We start from the raw sequence: 15,327 nt of genomic DNA on the forward strand, positions 1-15,327 counted from the left end.
AGTTGTGTCTCTTGCCTCAGTTTCCTCGTCTGTAAAATGGGGATGATGATGATGATACGTACCACCCTTGGAACGATGCCTGGCGCGCAGCAAGTGCTCAGCAAGAGTTAGTGGCTGTCTAATAGGTTATAACTAGATTTGTTCATTTCATTCTGCCATTCGCTAGGCTGTTAGAGAACAGTGCATAGCAGCATGTGGCTGAGGAGAAAAACGTGTGGTTCAGAGGAGCCAGTGCCGTGGGAGTGCCTAGAAAGGGCATTTGAAATGTCTCACTTATGACCGCTCCATAAATTTCCGAGTGCTCCTCACCAGAAGCCATGCTGAGTCCTCTGAGTCAGTCCGATGTCAGCACATGTGTTGCCACAGCCAGCCTTTCAGCGACCACAGCTGGGAGCATGTCCCTAAGGAAGCCGAGGGCCACATACGGCTGTCTGGTAGACCAGTTAGCTCTGCCACAGACCCTGCCCTGGAGCTCTGCCCATAAACGCACAGCACAGCACCGATGCTCACCGTGCCACCTCTCCATGTCCGGAGGAACAACTCAAGGGCTGTCCCCATCCATGATGGCGGGTGGGAGAGAGGGAGGGAGAGAGCATTGGGGAGTGAGAAGAACACATGGTCCAGGCCCTGGGAGACAGCTGGACCCCAGTTCATCAGGACGAAAATGCCTTCTCCTAGCCTTTCCATGCCGGTCATTTCTCTCTGAATCCATTCAGAGCTGAAGGTATTTGTAAATGCTCCTTGGCATTCCAGGGACTCAAAAAAAAAAAAAAAAGTAAAGTAAAAAAGAAAAGAGAAAAGAAAGGGAATTCCTAGAATTCTGCCATCACACTTTTCACATCGGAACTCAAATAAAACGTATGCTTCCAGGGACCCAGGAATTAAAGTTAAATTTGCAAAGAGCGTGGGAAAAGAAACGCCTGACCTTATTCTCTGCGTCCACCCACCCACCACACACACCCATCCGCGAAAATGCCCTCGCCCAAGGCTTAAAGGACAAGCTCACTAAATGTCAAAGGATCGCAAGAATGCCCAGTCCCTCGGTTCCTACCTCTTCGGCCTTGGTCCCGGGGTCGTTTCTCTCTGGTTCCGCACCACCTGCTACAGATCCATCACCTCTCCTTGGGAAGCCGAGCCGCTGGTCAGGGAGGGGTTCCGCGGAAGGAAGGGGAGGGCAGGCCTGAGATCACGGACGTGCGCAGGGGATGGTCTCAGAACCAAGCGCTTGGTTTCGGGGAAAAGGATGTTTTGTAATTTTTTGGCTTGAATTTCCAGAGGCTGAACAGGAAATGTCCACTGGGATCTCAAGAGAGAACCCGGCCGTGGTGTGCCTGCCGAGGGGGACGTGCTCTGACCCAGGGCCCGTCTGGAATTTAAAATTTAAAGCTCCGTCTGAATCCTGGTGCCTTTCCCCCCTTACTCTTCCCTCCAGCCCCCCCTTTATTTCCCTTAATGGAATGTCAGTTTCGTTCCTGACATGCTGGAAAAATTTTCCTCTGCCTGCTTGGCTCAGGATCACTCTCTCTTGTGAGAGAATTTCTCCTGTTACACAGTTCAGCTTCTTTTTTTTTTTTTTTAAGAGAGCTATTTGTTTTGCCAACTTTTGTACTAAGGACATTTTTTGATGGATTTCCACCCCTCCCCCATGAACCTCTGAATTCAAGAAATATACACACCCACATCCTTCTTGACGGTTTCCCCCCTTCTAATAAAAACAACAACAATAATAATAACTGGTCAACGATCGCAGTGAAAATGTCCTTAAACTGTGGGCTCAGGCCAACCTTCCGATGTTCCCATCTGGGCCCACAGTGCAGTGTGTGTGGTGTGTGGTGTGTGGTGTGTGGTAGGAGGGGTAACGATTCTCTTCAAGGCCCTCTCTAAGTTCTAGGTCTTTCTATGATGGTAACACAGGAATTAACTACCTTCCCCAAATGGGGTCCCGTTCCAAGTTACAAACTCTGCCTCCTTGGCCCCCCAGGCATGGGGCTGGAAGACTTGTGGCTGTGATTCCTGGAGGTGCTGGAGTGGAGGTACATGAAGGTGAGAGGCCATCTTAAGATTCAGTTGTTGGTTGATGCCTGGAGAGGGCATGTCTGTGACCTGTCAAATGCCACCACAGATTGGGGACCTTGAGGGGACTCGTTGGCCCCTGCAATTAGACTGGGTAGTTCTCACAGGGATAATTAGAGATTTGTTCATAAACAGGAAATGACAATGTCTCCTCTGCTCTATTTATTTTAAAAAGTGGATAATGAAGAAATTAATAGTGTAAACAAGATTATAAGAAAAAAATTTTTTTTTGCCTATTTGTCATTTTAGAAAGCTTCCAATGTTTTAGAAGTACCCTTAATTTAAAAAATTATACTGCTTACATAATAGACTGAGGCTAGTAATTTTTAGACTGTTGATTTGATGTACTGGTTACATATTATTTTTTTATCCAGTCAGAAAAGTAAGACTGGCCTAGGTGATGTTTTTCTGTTCTAGCCTGAATTTTGTACCTGAACTTGAAAGTAATTAAATGCATTAATATTTTGAGGTTAGAGATTCTGTCATTTTAAACTCCTTTTAGTGTGGAACTAATCCTAATACACAACATTTAACCCACCATTTAAAAGGATTTAACTAGATGCCTACTTTTAAACATATTTAAACAGAACATAGAATTCCCTCACTTGGTTTTGTCCCCAGATAGTTTCAAGAATCACACTCTGAGGTAGGCAGGTTGGGTCTATTTGATATCTAAAAATAGACAACACATGTTTTTACAAGATTGGTAGAGCCCCCAGTTGAGGGCAAAAATCACAGACTTGAGGAGTGTGCAGCTCACCACAAGCTTGTGGGGATGTCGCCAGGCAGAACTAGGGAGGTGGGCCCTCACCAGTTTGGCTCAGTGGATAGAGCATTGGCCTGCAGACCGAAAGGTCCCAGGTTCGATTCTGGTCAAGGGCATGTACCTTGGTTACGGGCACATCCCCAGTAGGGGGTGTGCAGGAGGCAGCTGATCGATGTTTCTCTCTCATCGATGTTTCTAACTCTCTATCCCTCTCCCTTCCTCTCTGTAAAAAATCAATAAAATATATATATTTTAAAAAGAACTAGGGAGGTGGCACTTCCAGTTCTCATCATCAGAGCATGATTCACTAGATTAGTCACCTCTGTTTACTTGTTAAACTAGCTGTTTTGGTATCTTGAATGTAGACACAAGCATAATGATCTCATATTGGGCAGCAAAAGACAGAGCTGAAGGTGAGATGAAAACCCAGTATTTTTAAGGAGAAAGCTAGGCAGTGTTTCACAGAAGGGCAAAGCTTGGATTGGTTAGGGGGTGACGGGCCATAATGAATTGAACTGCCTGCAAGACATTGATTGAGTACCTACTGTGCGTGCCAGGTCTGTTAGTGTCCTCCTCAGATGAAAACAATTTTAACAACAACCCTGCGAGGTATTGTTGCTGTCATTATTCAGATGTAGAGCTGGGGTTCTGAGAAGTCTGCTTTGCAATTTTACCTGTCAGTGTTAAAATTGTTCATGATTTCAGTTTTTTTTTTTTAAAGAGCCATTTTATTCACACTGCCTGTCTAGTCTCCCAACTCCCTACCAAGTTTCACATTAGAATTGCAAATATCATCCACTTAGTCATTCCAGTCAATAAACATTTACTGAGCATCCATGTACATAGTCCTGGGACAGGAGATGAAGGCTTCAATCTCTGTCCTGGGGGTGCTTCTAATCCAGTAGGGGGAGGAAATAAACACACCTATATCATTCAATGCAGCAACTCCACTCCTAGATATATACCCAAGAGAACTGAAAACTTACATCCACACAAAAACCTATACAGTTACACTTATGTTCAGAGTAACATCATGCATAACAGCTGCTGTGGAAACAACTTAAATACATACAACTGATGAAAGGATAAACAAAATGTGATATAGCCACACAATAGAATATTACTCATCCATAAAAGGAAATGAAGTACAGGCCCGGCTGGTGTAGCTCAGTGCTTGAGCATCGACCTATAAACCAGGAGGTCATGGTTCAATTCCTGGTCGGGCCATATGCCTGGGTTGTGGGCTCAATCCCTGGTGTGTGGCATGCAGGAAGCAGCTGATCAATGATTCTCTCTCATCATTGATGTTTCTATCTCTCTCTCCCTTCCTCTCTAAAATCAATAAAGATATATTTTTTTAGAAAAAAGAAATGAAGTACAGATATATGCTACAACATGGATGAACCTTGAATACATTATACTAAGTAAAAGAAGCCAGTCCACAAAACACTACATCCTATATAATAAAAGCCTAATATGCAAATCAACCAAACGGCAGAATGATGCACACTGACCACCAGGGGGCAGATGCTCAGCAGGAGCTGCCCCCAGCCTGCAGGCGGGTGCCAGCGAGCCCCACCCCCCGAACCACTCCACTGGTCACCCCACAGATTTGCCCTGATCGCCAGCCAGGCCTAGGGACCCTACCTGTGCACAAATGTCATGCACCAGGCCTCTAGTATTATATAATTTTATTTACATGAAATGTCTACAATGGACAAATCCACAGAGAAAAGAGTAGATTAGTGGTTGCCAGGGGCTGGGGTGATGGTCTGTCAGTAGCAGGAACTTGAGGGTTGATAGCGAAAGCATATGGGGTTTCTTTGGGAGATGATGAAAATGTTCTAGAATTGATTGTGGCAATAGGTGCACAACTTTGTGAATATACTAAAAACCACTGAATTGTATACTCTAAAAGGTATGTAAATTTTACCTAAATAAAACTATTGCAAAACAAAACAAATAACCTGAAAAAAAAATAACTAAACCTGCTTATTTTGTAACCCACCCCAACTTCTAAAGTGCCATATTCCATGTATACTTTCTTATTTCCTTGACTAATTCATTATGGGGCTTTATTTTGATAAATTCAAGACATTGCCTGAGCAAAGAAAACATGATATGGAAAATTAAAGGAAAGAAACACTTACAGGAACAAATTATTCTGCATGCCGCGATTCTTTGACAGTCTCTGTCTTTAGTGAAACAAATATCCTCAAGCTCTTTCTATCCTGCCCTCTCCCAAAATTCATATCCAAAGGACTTTAAAAGTGTAATTACACTGAGATTTGGGAGTCTGGCAATGATTTCTACGTGAATATAATTAATGAACAAATTTTTGAGTGTCTTAAGCTAATGAAATACATTTACTCTAATCTTTCCTCTCTCAGAAGTGACCAAATCCCCTTTATATTCTAAGTACCCTAGAGGTGCAGGAGCTGGGAGTCTACGAAGGAAGCAAGCAAAGAAACAAATGCAGTAGGCCGTTCCAGGTGCTATAATAGAAAACACAGGTACCACAAGGGCCCAGAGAAGGAAAGAAGTGGGGAACAGCTGGTATGGCCGGTGGCAGGTGTGGTAACAAGGAGGTACTGAGAATGGTGAAACTGGACCTTTCACTCCAGAATTTCTGGCAAGTAGAGGTTTTTGTTGTTGTTGTTTTTAAGGATGGATTATGTATGGGTAATTTAGAAGCAGCGCCCTGGCTCCCAAAATACGACTGGACAGTTACGGAAGGGGAAGACAATCCAGCCGCCCTTCTTAAGAATCCATTATGGGGCAAACTTCAGCTCTCTGTGTGGGTCAGACGTCATTCCGTGTGTACCCAGTAGATGGAGGCATTGCTGTTCCAGAAAGAAAATTCTCCTTCCATGTCGCTCAAGGCAGCTGAGCACCAGAATCGACTGCGGTTGACTCCCTTTGGCCCTGGGCAGCAGGCAAGACAGCAGCCCTGGGGTACACAGTGGATAGAGCAAGGGCTGTGGAATTGGCTGAAGCTGTGTCTGAATCCCGACTCTTTGCCTTTGTGGCGTGAGCTTGAGCACCTTAGCTTGGTTCTCTGAACCTCAGTTGCCTCATCCAAAAAGTGGGGCTTTCACAGATCCACAGTGTCATTCATATCCACCACCAAACTCGCACATTGTGAAAACCAGAAGCATTTCATAACTCACTCGGCAGCAAGGTGCTAGGTGTGAATATTCATACATTTCATTAACAAAAGGGTTTGTCTGCTTCCTTGCAAGGTGCTCCCCCACTCACAGGTTTGATTGAATAAAACATATTATGCAGTATTACCTTTCCAAAATCGGGAGGGGGGGAGGGGGGCAGAGGGCACGGGGAGAGAATCAGAATCCTGAGGGTTTTGGGGTAAGAGATAATGGACCTGCCATACTGACAGCAAGGGTGTGGTAAGGATGGAAGGAGGTGGCTTGTTTAAAGCATCTGGCTCTCAAGGAACCTTCTCTCTCCCACCAGAGCCATCAAATTTGGGGTCTGGAATATAAGAGAAATCCGAGGGGGGAGAAAAGACAAAGAATTCTTCTTGTTGCCTTCATGCCATTCATTCATACAACAGAGATATATTAAGTACCTACTGTTGCAGGCGGTGGGAACAGCACCAGGTGTGAGACTGGACCTGGGTTCAGCAACCTCAGTACTTGAGTTCTGGCTAGGGAATAATGCAGAGCCAAGACTCCAACTATAAGAGGACATTAGTTATAAAATCACAGAGGTAGGAGCAGTAATTTGTAGAAGAAATGGGCTAAGGCAGTGGTCGGCAAACTCATTAGTCAACAGAGCCAAATATCAACAGTACAACGATTAAAATTTCTTTTGAGAGCCAAAGTTTTTAAACTTAAACTTCTTCTAATGCCACTTCTTCAAAATAGACTCAACCAGGGCGTGGTATTTTGTGGAAGAGCCACACGCAAGGGGCCAAAGAGCCGCATGTGGCTCGCAAGCCGCAGTTTGCCGACCACTGGGCTAAGGAAACAAGTTATAGAGGTAAAAGGGGGGTCCTAGGAGCTTGGGAGTGAGAAAGGTAATGGTAATGCGCCTGGGGTGGGGAGGGAAAAGGGAAAGGGGAGGACATGTTCCCAGGAGGGAGAGCCCACTGGGTCCTCCTTCCTAAGGGTTTTAGGGTGGAGATTTTAGGGGAGGTCCCAGGGTAATGCCGGAAGTTGGGCGCAATTTAACGCTGGTGGTCTTGATCCAGCATCTAGAAAGGTTCAGGAATCTAGAGAAAGGGCTGTGCGAAGATTAAATAAGAGTCCAGAGATGAAACATAATTTTGAAAGGCATATTGGGGGAGGCAGAGAAGCTTGGCTGAAGAAACCAAGTTCTTCTTGTCTCAGGACCCATTGCTTTTTATTAACACAAATTGTCCTAAGTCAAGGTGGAGATATACACTTCAAAGGGTAGGATTTCATACAGAAGCATTGTCAGATTGGGGAATAGCCTATAGCTGTTCAGGTGTTTGGCCAGCAGGAGGCAATAACATGTAGATTAAGATGCCCTGAGCTCTCTGGCAGCAAGCAATCAATTTAATGCATCCTTTTCAGGTTTGGGGAAATGCCTTTAGCCATTCCCAACAGGTGACAACATATGTGACTCAGCCCTTGTTGAATCCCCAAGTTCCATCAACCTTTCGATGAAACTCTTGCAATTATGACATGCTGGAATTGGCTTCCAGCACCAGAGGAAGATATCAACAGAATAGTTACCAGTTTTCCAGGTTGTGCCCTTTCAGGTTTGTGGCCTCCACTGATTGATTGGTCATTACTCAATGCAGCTGGTCCTGAGGTCAGCTGTGGTTGGTTTTGTCTGGTTTTGCTGCTTTGCTGGGCCTGGAGCTGAAATACAAGGGAGGCCTAGATATTATCTATACGAAAGAAAGGTCAGGGGGTCCAAACCATAAGAACAGCAATATGCTAGGGGAGGAAAGGTCACCCGGGGGCAAGGTCCCACCCTACACTTGTCCTTTACTTTCTGCCCTAGTGACCTTCTGTACCTTCCCATCGTTCCGGCTCTGCTCATGTCTGTCTAACTGCCTACCACACTAGTACGTGCCAGATACTTTGTGATTAATAGGCTTATAGTCTTCTGCTGAGCTTGTGCCCTTTTTATGGGTAAGCTCAGGGATTGTCTTGGTTGGACTCCAGGCATTACTCAGGCCATAGCGTCACTGGGTGAGGCAAACGTAAGATCCAGAAGGAGGTGGCTGTGCCAGATACTGTGGAAAGAGAAGAGAAAGATCCTGTTCCTAGGACCCGGCCACACTCTGGCTGCCTTTTCCATCCATTCTAAACTTTTCATACCATCTTTGTTTTTCACTCTGAAGGTTTTCGGTTAAACTTCTGCCCTGGAAGAAGGGTGGCTGACGGAGTCAGAGGGCAAGAGATGTGCTTGAAATGCAGCTCACCTGTAGGCCTTTCTTGACTCCTCAGTAAATAGCAAAAAGTCCTGGGAATCACTCTGCTGCAGATTAAAGTCTGTTACTGATTCGCCACCAGTATAATGGAGACAATACCTGGCTCTGCCCACGGCATTGTCTTGTCTCTTGCTTCTCCCTCCCTCCCCCTCTATGCTCCGGTGATATCAAGTGCTTGCAGTTCTTCAAACATGCCAAACTCTGCCTTCCTTCTTTGCCTTTGCACATGCTCTTCCCTTTTCCTGAAACTGCCTTTTCCACTCCTCCCTTCTCTCCTGTTTAACTCCTGGAAGTTCCTCAGCACAACCCAGGGCTCAGGTGCTCCAGATGCCTTACCTACCCTTCCTTTCCGGTCAGTCCTGAGTCATCCCAAGTGACCCTTTGCACATTGCCAACAGAGCACTGAACAGTGTCTCCCTCACTCCCACCCCCACCCCACCCCACCCACCACACACATACACTGGCGGCACCTTGAGAGCACACCCTATTCTTCTTTGTGTCCTTAAAACCACTGGACTTGCCACTCAAATAACTGTTGGTGGACTGAATGGATGGTGATGAAGATTGATGTTACTGTATTTGTTTATTTATTTATTTAACATATTTTTATTTATTTCAGAGAGGAAGGGAGAGGGAAAGAGATAGAAACATCAATGACGAGAGAATCATTGACCAGGTGCCTCCTGCACGCCCCCTATTGGGGATTGAGCCTGCAACCTGGATATGTGCCCTTGACCGGAATTGACCCTAGGACCCTTCAGTCTGCAGGCCAATGCTCTATCCACTGAGCCAAACCAGCTAGGGCAATGTTACTGTATTTATGAAAGAGCTTTGAACTCTTGGGAGGTATGATAAAGTTCTACAGATCAGAAAATAACATAAATCTTGCACTCACTGCAAGAAGAAATCAGAGATCTGCATGACCCATTGCTTCATCCCTGGGACAGAGACCTTACTTGTGGGAAGCACACTAAGCAGGAAGTCCCAAAGCTTGGGCTCGGGACCCATGCCTCTCACTAGCCAACTGTGTGATCACATCATTGACCGTCACATAGCAGCTTAGCCTCCTTCTCGGGGCGACAAAGAGTCAAAGCAGCTGTTCCCTAAAGTTCTAATCTTCTGTGGCTTTATTTTGAGTGCATAGAGCTGTCATTGGACACATGATGACATCTAATTTAATTTTCTTGTTCTAAAAATAGAATGTGTATGGGAATATGCACCCAAGTGTGTACAGAGACAGGATGGTGGGTAAAAATGTGGTTGGTGGCCAATTGGAAGACTCTCACCCAAACACTTCCACCTTTACAGATTGATTCCTCTTCTGTCTTCACAAAGTCTTCTTCTAAAATGCAAATGCTCCTGGGTCCCACCTTTTTACCTTAAGATTATAGCATTTTGAGGATGGAAAGGAGTTTAGTAGATAATAGCTCAGTTATCTTGTCAAAACCTTGCAGGGATAGTTGATGGACAATGAATGGGACATGCTCTGATGGGCACCTGGGTAGTAAGGCCCAGTGATATCTGCAAGCCGCTGATGGGAAAAGTAAGAAGGTAAGTAAAGAAGAAATTTCTCCCACCTTGTTAGTTTCTCCTCTGGCCATTATCAGTAATGTAGGCACTTCTACAAAAAAACAGAATTTCTGCTCCAAATGCAAGGTATTCTCCATTTCCCCATTCCTCTCTCTAGGCTTTCTTCCACCACACACACCAATTGCTCAAATCACAGACCTATAAATCATTCTCTCTTTTCCCTATCTCTAACACTCAATCCATCAGTAAATGCTGTCATCTTTTCCTTTAAATATATTCCCAGTCTGACCACTTCTCAAAACCTCCATTGCTAAAACCCAAGTCAAAATCACTGTCATCTTGCCAGAACTAATGCAACAGCCTTCTGGTTGGGCCCCTGCCTCTATTCTTGTTCCCTAGACATCATTCTCTACATGGCAGCCAGCACCATCTTCTCCAGCTTAAGGTTCTCCAATGGCTTCCCATTGTTGGTACGGGAAGATCCAAACGGCTTGCCCTGTCACAAGGCCCCTGCCCACCTCTTCAACCTCACCTTCCAGGCTGCAGCCACCCTGGCCTCTCTGTCCCTTCACTATGCCAACCAAGCATTTTCTATTTCAGGACCTTTGAATGCATTATTGCTTCTTCCTCCAGATCCTCATACACAGGTCCACCCCTAACGTTAGTGGGGCCTAGACACATGGAAGCCCACATACCCCTAAAAACTGTTACATAAAATATTTTCTATCCTCTTACCATGACAAATGCCTTCATAATGACAAAATTGAAAAATTTGTGTAAATGTATGGTTTTTTATGACTGTAAGTTTGTGAAATATAAAGGACAATTGGATTTAATTATTATTGTGCATATTTGGGTGTTCGTGGTTGGTGATACTTAAATGAATAACAGAGACAGACATTCTTCATAACATGTTTATTTCACAAAAATTTATTTTTGGTTTTCACTTAAATGAAATCAGGAAATTAATCATTTTCAAATAAGTGTGTTCTCTTGAGATGAATGATATAAAATATTTTTAAAATGTTATTGTCTTCAAGTGTACCAAATTTAAATATATTACCATTAAAAACATAGCTGAGCCCTGGCTAGTGTGGCTCAGTTGGTTGGATGTCATTCCGTGCACCAAAAGGTTGCTGGTTTCATTCCTGGTCAGGATGGATGCCCTGGTCTTGGCTTGATCCTTAGCTCTCACATCGATGTTTCTCTCTCTCTCTCTCTCATTCTCCCTTCCTCTCTCTCTAAAAGTCAATTAAAAATTTTTTCTTGCCGAAACCGGTTTGGCTCAGTGGATGGAGCGTCAGCCTGCGGACTCAAGGGTCCCGGGTTCGATTCCGGTCAAGGGCATGTACCTTGGTTGTGGGCACATCCCCAGTGGGGGGTATGCAGGAGGCAGCTGATCGATGTTTCTAACTCTCTATCCCTCTCTCTTCCTCTCTGTAAAAAAATCAATAAAATATATTTAAAAAAAAAATTTTTTTTTTCTTAAATAACTGAAAATATATATAAAAAAACAAAAAGCTAAAATGTTTTTACAGGTGCTTTTAAAAAGTTATTTTTCTTAAACAATTAAAATGTAATAAATGCAAGTTATAATGAGTAGATATGAATATTTTAACTTAGAATTACTTAAATAAGGGTGAAGAACTTTTTTTGGAAAATTTATCTGAATTATATTAAATATTCTTATTAACAAAATTATTCTCAATACTAGTGTTCAGTGTTCATGTGGTTGTCAAAGTAAAGAATTGGTATGCTTTAAGCATCTTACATTTAGATCAATACACATAAAAATTTAAGAGAAACATGAATTATTTAACAATGTAAATGTTTCTCACATACCATGTGCAAATACCACCCTAATCCAAACATCTCCAAACACAAGAAGAACAACAACCAAAAATGGATGCTCAGAACTCTGGGAAAGAATTCTTTATGCAATCATCTATCACACTGATGCTATCTGAGAGGAAGGGCTAACCCAATTCATTTGCCCTTTCTCTTATCTAAGTTTGTGAAATATAAGGGACAATTTAATTTTAGTAGGGTGTTCATGGTTAGTGATACTTAAATGAGTAACAGAGACAGACATTATTCATAACATGTTTATTTCACAACATGTTTATTTAACCCTAGTCATTTGTCTTTCCTCTACTTGCATCATGCTCATCCTCTCCATAGTAGTTTCCATTTGGATGCAGAGGTGCCAAAGCAGCTCTCTGGAGCCCAAACCATGTTAAATAACGAGGATGCTCAGGGTCTTCTCACACAGGTGCAGGACAGGAGCCCCTATTGCCTTGGTCCAAGGGTAGTTCTGTTCATAAGGTCATTTCCTTCCTGGACTCACAGCCATAGAAAGGCCTTCCCTGACCACACTGACTAACTGAAGGGGTGCCCACCTCCCCATCCCAGTCATTCTCTATCCACTGTCCTAGTTGCTTTTTTCTTCATAGCAGTTACCGCTCTCTGGAATTCCATTATGTCTTATTTGTGGATTGTTTATTATTGCCCCTCTACACACACACACCATGGGTTTTGTCATATCTACTTTACATACTCAGCCGTTACAAGAGAGCATGGCACGTGACAGGCCTCAATAACTGTTTATTAGTATTTAAGCATCTCCAGTCTTAGAATTCTAGAGGTACTAGAGGTACTAGAAGTATATTTACTTAGGTGATGCTGGTCCACCCTTACATAGTTCCTGCTCATTCATGCCCACAACTTGTGAAGTATAAAGGACTTGACGGGGCTAAGAGAGGTTTGAAGATTTGCTAGTGTGAGCACATGGTAGAGCTGGGATTTGAAACCAGTAGTCTCCTAACCATAAAAATGGGGTGATATACTGCATGAGCGAAGAAGGAGCCTTGAGGGTTATCACATTGCTTTGAAACATACACGGTGAGCAGCCCATGCATTTCTTCCCCTAGAGGGCAGTGGCTGCCCATGCATGGACATCTGAGTGACAGGCCCCTCTAGAACGTAGTGATGGGTGCCCACATCTTCCCCTAGATTTTAGAAGACCCTCGAGACAGTCTGATCACACCAAGACGGTCACACCAGTTCCGTAGATCTTATTAGCTCTCCGTGTGTCCAGATACTGGGGAACTCCCTAGTATGGACCCCCCCCTCGATACCCCCCACTTTACCCTTTAGAATTTAAAGCCAAATACACCTCTGCCCCTTTCTGCTTTCAGACACCTTATTACCAGTATTTCTCAATCTTCTCACTACCGACAGGTGGAATGTTTTTTGTTGTGGAGGGGCATTGTAGGATGTCTAACAGCATCCCTGGCCTCTACGAACTAGTTGCCAATAGTACTCGCTACCCACTCTCCCCCACCCCACACACACACGCACACACACACACACACACACACACACACACACACGGCGTGATAACCAAAAATGTCTACAGACATGGCCAAATGCTCCCCAGGAATGGAGGGGTGGAATCGCCCTATCACCCTAGTTTGAGAATCACTGCCTCTATGTTGTAAAAGTTGTAAAAACAAAACAAAACAAAACAAAAACAAAAACAAACAAACAAGCAAACTGTCCATGGAATAGACGTCATGGAGTCCAGTTGCTTCAGGAGACTGCTGAGGAGGATTCACAAATGTTCTCAGCACGGGATCTCGTGTAAACTTTTCTGCCAGCGACGTTTAATTTTTTATCACCTCCAAATGGCAATCATTTGCAAATTAAATGGTGTTTATCCTCCTGGCTATGAACTCTAAATGGCGTGTAGGGAGTGTGTGTGTGTGTGTGTGTGTGTGTGTGTGTGTGTGTGTGTTGGGGGGTGGGGGGGCATATAGTTCTTAGTCCCTGGGAGTCATTTATCTGCCTTTTATTGTTGTCATTTCTCTCCTGGCCTCTTCCTCCACCAGACAGGCTTAATAACTGGCAATCATCACATGGCAGGGCAAAGCTGTCGGCAGCCACCTCCGCACCAGGGGGATCAGTCAATCCAGAGCTCCTTGGAGCCATCGCTTCCTTTGTTTTCACAGGCAGGCTGCAGTTTTGTCTCTTGGCTCTCCCTGAATGAAGAGAATCTTAAAGCATCATGTGGCTGCAAATGGCTTCATATAAGCTGGAAGGAGAAGTAAACAGGAAGTCAATGGCAAAGGAGAAATAAAACTGATGAATGCGACTGTTCAGCCCCCCCTTGGCATCTTTGGGGAGAACTGGGCTGCACTGATCAGGCCTGGGCAGCCAGACCCCAGAGCAGAGCTGCAGGAACCAGCCAAGGGATTGAGTACCAAACCCCTCTGAGAGCCAAAGATCTGCCAGGAGGGGCAGAGCAATGTGCCCACATGCGTGCGTGGAAATCATCGCGGCCAAGCTGCAGAACTAACATGACAGTTTTTTCTTCTTTCCTGGACTCGGATGAAAGGCTGCACTGTAAGTGCAGAATACAATTGCCCTGGCATTCCAGTCCCACATCTGGCTGCTCTTGTTGTGCCCTAGATTTTCACATTCAGTGAGAGGCAACCCGCTGTGTTCCTGAGACGCGCCGGGCACTGAGACTCCAACTGTGCCCCGGAGTCTACTTCTTGGCACCCTGGCTGCCCTTCCAGCCACCACCCAGTGTCTATGGCTTCTGTGCCCGGTATTCTGACCCAGCGGTGCCCCTCCAACAACAGGAATCACTGCCACACTGCTTTCAACCCTGGCCCATCCTGCCCATGGTCTCTCCTGAAAACAGTATCAAACAGAATTTGGGAGATGATACAGTGACTTATTTGACATCGGTCTGAAAGGGATGCCTCACAAATCTGAGCGAGAAAAAGAGAGACACCAAGTGCTTAGTATCTCTTTTCGAAAGAAAGGTCTGATTGCGCAGACAGGGAGTTTCTTGTTTCCTTCCTTCCCTTCTTTCTTTAGGTTGTAGGAGGTAACAAACGAGTTTGAGGTCAGAAGGGTAAGAAACATATTTTTAGGCAAGTTTCTAAGCCGACCTGGAGGAGGCAGGGTATGCAATATATAGAACACTATGATTAAAGAAGAACTCCCTCTCCAGTCAAAATTCCTCCGGTCTGCTTATTTTGTCACAGGTTATACTTCAGATCTAAACATGGACGTGGCTGGGTTGTGCCCCATACCCAACGTTCATCTGTGGATGGTGGGGACATTGAAGGAGGCCCCGGAGGAGACTCAGATTATACATGATGTGAAACAACGGGATGATGGCGGAGCTCTGACCTCAGTGCTCTGACCTAGAGTCTTAAGCAAGTTGTTTTCCAACACTTGACACCCCTGCGACTAGACCGAGGAGGAGAGATCCCGACCAGGTGTGGGGAAGTGGCTGGTGTCCAGCTTCTGTTGAAGCCAAGGCTCACCTTCCTGGAAGCACTCTTGCTGTCTGGCCCTGGGCCACAGCAGCAGGAGCACTCGCAGGAAGCAGCCGCGGCTGCCCGCCCCACGCACTGCATCAGGAGGGGCCCCAAGGAGGGGGTCACGAAACCTCCAGCCCAGGCTCAGGCTTCTCAGGTTCATCACCCTCGGCATGATTCTCCATCGCCTCCGT

This window comes from Eptesicus fuscus, chromosome 8, assembly GCF_027574615.1.
Source record: "Eptesicus fuscus isolate TK198812 chromosome 8, DD_ASM_mEF_20220401, whole genome shotgun sequence".
In the NCBI taxonomy this organism is placed as follows: Eukaryota; Metazoa; Chordata; class Mammalia; order Chiroptera; family Vespertilionidae; genus Eptesicus; species Eptesicus fuscus.